General features: G+C 38.9%; 1 pseudogene; it reads left to right on the top strand.

Annotated features, from left to right (window-relative positions):
- LOC107680338 (glycine receptor subunit alpha-4-like) overlaps positions 1-5,847 on the top strand; it is a 39,320-nt pseudogene that overhangs the window by 670 nt on the left and 32,803 nt on the right.

A 5,847-nucleotide genomic window follows, 5' to 3' on the forward strand; every position in this document is an offset into this window, starting at 1 on the left:
TATATATATATCCCTTTATTTTATATTATTTATATAGTTTGATCAATTTTGTTCAGCAGAAAAAAGTATAGCCTGGAGTGCCTAAGAAACCACATAAACAATATCCAACAGCACAAAACTCATTAGCTCACAGTAAGGGTTTTGTCTCTATATTTTATTAATGCTCAAACAAAGCAAGATTTTGAAAGATGTAGAGAATCTCAGTGCTATTTAAATCATATGATAGCTTTTTAAATAAAGAAAAACATCCAACAATTTAAAGAAGCTACATACAGTAACTGTTAAAAAAGGAAAATTATTTTCTTCCTCCCTCTCTCTGTCTGAATACAAAAACAGTGAAAAGTTTTGCAGCGAGTGCACTCCCCGTTTCATGCCCCATTGCACCCAGGTGTGAACAGGCTGGAGTTCAATTTGCATAATCCCAAAGCCTGAGTCTGACGACGAGCACCCACTCTGAGAGAGCGAGACACTGATGGGAGCTCAGTGAGAGTAAGGGATGAAGAGAAGATGGAGTGAAGTCATTCTAGATGATATTACTGGAAAAGTGCTGGGAGTCATGATGATGTAACGAAAGGTACAACTAGTGAAGGTGTGAGACAGGAGTGGATGAGACAGCCAGGGACAGGGTGACTGGCAAATGAACATGTTGTAGATGTTGCGGTATGTCACATGTTACATGTACACAAGAGCACAGAAAGGCTTCGGTGTCTCTGAAGGGCCTGTGGTGTGACTTGCGGGTGGGAGATGACATCCCTTAGCGATGGCTCTCACCAGCTCAGTGTGTCAACCTGCAGACACTGTGTGGGCGATTAAGAGCGGACAGAACATGGAGGCAGAGATGAGCACTGCTTGGGCAGAGCTGTCCGACTCTGAGGCGAGGGGGCGAGAATGGCTGTGAAAGAAGCCGTGCAGAGACCCGGGTAGAAATCCAGCAGGTGGCTGATTAGCAGGTAGACAGGTCACGAGCGTGGAGCAATAGGGCCGGTCACATCTGCAGGAACTTACGAAACATACTGGGAGGAAGAGTGACTCAGAACAGCCTCAGCATGTCTGTGCAATCTACAGGTCTGCCGTGTGGAGATTGAGTGAATATGAATATGAGAACGTCACTATCGGTTTTCACAGACATCTTTCAGTTTCATAATGAAAGTTTTGAACAAAGTATAACCTCAGGGAAAACATAGAAAGAACATTACCTCAAGAAAAGAGACTAGCGTAGTTTGAAAGAGCAGCTGGCACTGTGTGAAATAAAGACGTCTGTCAAGGCAGAAACAGTGGGATTTGTAAGGAAATAAAAGATGCTGAGATTGAAAACCAAAGGGGGTTTGTGCAGCTCAAACTTTGTCTCTAATTAATAATGAAGCAATACACAGTTTTCAGTGTCGGGCTATACACGAATTTCAAGCAAGAGTACACCATTTCCACCAATCAGTGTGGAATGTGGAGTGTGCACCAAATCTGACCCCAAAGTCACACCAGCACAATTCACAGCAGGAATAGTAATGCAGAGGTCAGGGGCCACTGAGCAAAACACTTGTTATATATAGATTCACTGCACACATCTCTGGAATACTTGATTCTGATAGGCTGACTAAATCTGAAATATTTCTGAATAATGACCGTGGTCCACAGTAACATTGTACCTTGAGAGCTCCACAGTCTGTACATAATAAATATTTTCAACTCTAATAAATTTTACATGTACACACACATACAGTATAATATAATATAATATAATATAATATAATATAATATAATATAATATAATATAATTTATATTTTCTTGCATTATTTACATATTAATATATGTACATATTTTTTTTTACATTTAATATCAACTACCATATTGGGTTAGTAAGATGTTTTGATGTTTTTGAAAAAAGTATCTTACGCTCACCAAGGCTGCATTTATTTGATAAAAAATACAGTAAAAAAGTAATATTGTTAAATACTGTTACAATTTTGAATAACTGCTTTCTATTTTAATACATTTTAAAATGTCATTGATTCCTGTGACAGCAAAGCTGAATTTTCAACAGCCATTACATTCCTTAGTGTCACTCGGTCTTTCAGAAATCATTCTAATATGCTTATTTAGTGCTCAAGAAACATTTCTTATTATTGTCAGTGTTGACAACAGTTGTGCACCTTAATACTTTATGGAAACTGTGATACATTTTTTCAGGATTCTTTCATGAATTTAAAGTAAAAAAAATGCATTTATTTAAAATAGAAATATTTTGTAAGAATGCCACAATGTCAAAAACATTAATTTAATAAAATAATAACACAAATCAATATTTCATTTATTTGTAAGCCATGTATTTCTAATTGGATACTATTGCAAACAAATAAGGTATCGCAAACAAAAAGTTTGTGTGGTATGTGTTTAGAAACACTTATTCTTTATTAAATAATTATATTCTATTACAAAAAAAAAGATAACTAATGTAAAAAGTTAATTTTAACCACTTTTTGGGTTATTTAAAAAATCTGCTAATCTGGATTCAACAAGCAACTCTGATACAACATTGTTATTCACCCATTTTGCTCACAACAAACCAGTGCTTGCACCTCTTCCACAAATATTTGTCTGTCTACCTCAGCAGCTCTACTGTGAAAACAAAGAGAGCATACAACAGTATGCAGAGTGGTAGATGGTGGGGCAGATTTAACCCAGGGTTTGCGACGAAACTGTGGGACAGCAGCACAAGTGGTTCAGCTATGTGAGCATGCACATACAGCCCAGAGGTGATAGACTGCTGTGCAGCAGTGTGAATGATTGTTCCTGGCCAATTTCTCCTACCACTACCACTTTTTACAAAATGAAAGGTGTAATGTATGTGGGGCACCCGAAAACTCTGAAAAGGTTTAAAAGGATGAGAGATCTTGTTAAAAGTTGAGCAGTGATAAAGAAACCAGTACATCTGTTCAGAAATGTTCCCAAACATAAACTATTCCCTTAGGTTTTTGGTACTTGACTCTTAACCTGGCAAAACTGATTTTGAGCCTGAGCGCATAGCCAGTGGGATATGGTGAAATGAATTTCTTTCCACTGCCAGCTCCCATACAGCACCTCAGCAAGAGAAGCACAACATGAAGTGTAACTAATGCGGTTGGGCCACAGCGCCTCATTTAAATGAAGGGCCTGTGGGATTCTGATCCTGCTCGTGGTCTGACAGATTGAAGCCCTGTTGGAAAAGCTCTACTGGAGGTTGCAACCAAACAGTGATTACTTTCAGCGCAATTAAAAGCACATAAAGGAGTCTTTATGTTGTTACTAATTCAGAGACGGCAAAACAGGTTAGCGTCCAACGAATTAGTGGAAGTAGAGATGGAACGACTGACAGATCAATGTTTGAAGAAATCTATACTCGATAGAAATCTATAAATTGCACTGTTCCAAAATGCAATGAAAGGCAACTCATTATATTAGAAACTGTCTTCTAAGGCTGTCTCAATACCACCACAGAACCACATAAGTGACCGATATGGAACGTTCTACATAGCAGCAAGTCTCTGCTCTGCACAAATAGCATTGTGTATGGGGAGAGTTTGATTCTCTCATAAGCAGTACACACAAATATTGTAAAATATGAGGAATTTTTAATTACACTAAACTATTGTAATAGCTTTTTCATAACTAAGGTTTTTAGTTTTGAATGAATAAAATGGTGCATGGACCTCGGATCCTGTAGGGTCATTAGAAAATGTTGTGGTTACAAAATAAGAACATTTTACACCTTCAAGCCCTTTTCAGAGAACAAAATTGAATAAAATTACAAAAAAAAGTCTTTGTACTGTTTTAACCTGGACTTTAAACTTCTTCTCCTCTACTTCTTTTTAGTTGTGATAGTGCCTCCGTCCACGTTACATTCACAGTGTTTTTAATAATAATATGCCACTGTGCAAGCTGGTCACTTTGTCACATCCACTGATAGTACAACAAAGTTGATTGGTTGAAGCAGAAGATCTCATAACAGCTGGGCAGCTTTTGATCATCTAATCCTGAGGGGAGATCTTTCAAAAAGATAATAGGAAGCAAACAGAGGTCTTGGCAGGAGGTGCTGTTTTTAATGAAAAAACTAATACAATTGCGTAGCCATTGGGAATGAATGAGTGCAATACCTGCAGATCAGGAAAATGAAGCATGCAAACAGCACATCCCCAGCCTGTGCTACATGACACAAGGTCATTTACTTTAGGGGTGGATAGTAAACACAAGTAACAACACCCACCAAGACACATCAGTCTCTCTGTCTTTCTCTTTATCTTTTTCTCCACTTTCCTATTCACTAGCCTATGTCACGCATGGCTGGTGAAGTAGTTTTGGGAGGCGGTTGGGGGAGATGGAAGTTGAAGTGGGGATTACAACTGTGTTCGTTAGATAAGACAATGTCAGAGAGCGAGGCGGCACTTTTTTCGGCATGAAATGAGAACACAAGCACACTGGAGCTGTGTAATTCCTCTGAACGCTGAATAAATTATTACCCTCTGTAAGGGCACCCCTTGACTCCGGCCCACTATTGTAGGAACAAATTAACTTCAATAGTGCTAATCACAGCTTTTCAGTAAATGCCTGACTAATGCTCTGACCTCCAGACAGGCTCAGAAACTGGGCCGCGCCGACCCAGTGTTTGGTTTATTGATATTTCTGGTGTCACAGTAGTTACAAGAGCGCAAATGCTAGCGGCTGGAGATTTGCTCCGCTGGTCAGTTGCCATGACAATTCTGATTTATTGATCTATTTAGCTTATGGCCTTATCCATTAACCCTGTACGACAGATTATTTTTTCCTAATGGAAAAACTGAAGCAGCTGCAGTTTCCATAAGGTCATGCCACAGGCATCAGAAATACGTTCAGAATCATTAGCATGACTGATTGACTGTCTTGACAAGGTAAGTACAACAGGTCATGAGGATGGAGCCACTGAGATGGAGTCCGAGTTAAGTGTATTTATCGTAAAATACTATTCCTATATTTCTAAGACAAATAGACATATGGCCATTACAGAGAAAATTATGTCAGTTCTTGTGACTGTATGGCATCAGTCTAATAAACGATAAAATGCTCATGGTCCAAATATAGGTAGCTGTCTTTATTCTGAAAACAATCAAATTTTTCTATTTACTAATGCCTTCAGAAAATAGACTCATTTTGTTTCCTATGATTTAATAGTTTAATTAAGGGAGTGGAATGCCACCCATGCTATTATGTATCATGAACATAAATATAGTATGCTATAGGAGTGACCGGGGCTAGTTGTTTCACTTTCTGTAATATTTTTTTTTTAAGTATATTTAAGAGGGTTATGAACTAAAGGGGAATCATTATACAAATCCACTGCTGGACAATCAAGCATTTGTGTAATTTCACTTTTAACTCAAAGGGCCCTATCATACACCCAGTGCAATGCGCCGCCAGGCACGACGCAAGTGTTTTTTGCTAGTTTCAGCTCAACGCAGTTATCATTATCACGTCCTGCGCCACGTTGTTTAAATAGCAAATGCATTTGTGCGCTCATGGGTGTGCTGGTCTGAAAACGAGGTGTGTTCAGGTGCATTGTTGTCACGTTGCTATTTTGAAGCAACTGAAATAGACTGCGCAATTGACCAACTAAAACCTGGTCTAGGGCCCTATTTTAACGATCTAAGCGCATGGTCTAAAGCGCACGGTGCAGGTGCACTTAGGGCGTGTCCAAATCCACTTTTGCTAATTTAACGACGGGAAAAACGGTCGGCGCGCCCGGTGCATGGTCTAAAAGGGTTGTCCCTATTCTCTTAAAGGTGGGGTAAGTGATTTCTGGTAGCCAATGTTGATATTTCAAATCACCAAAACAAACACGC

Source organism: Sinocyclocheilus anshuiensis, unplaced genomic scaffold (assembly GCF_001515605.1).
Source record: "Sinocyclocheilus anshuiensis isolate Anshui unplaced genomic scaffold, SAMN03320099.WGS_v1.1 scaffold1442, whole genome shotgun sequence".
Classification (NCBI taxonomy): Eukaryota; Metazoa; Chordata; class Actinopteri; order Cypriniformes; family Cyprinidae; genus Sinocyclocheilus; species Sinocyclocheilus anshuiensis.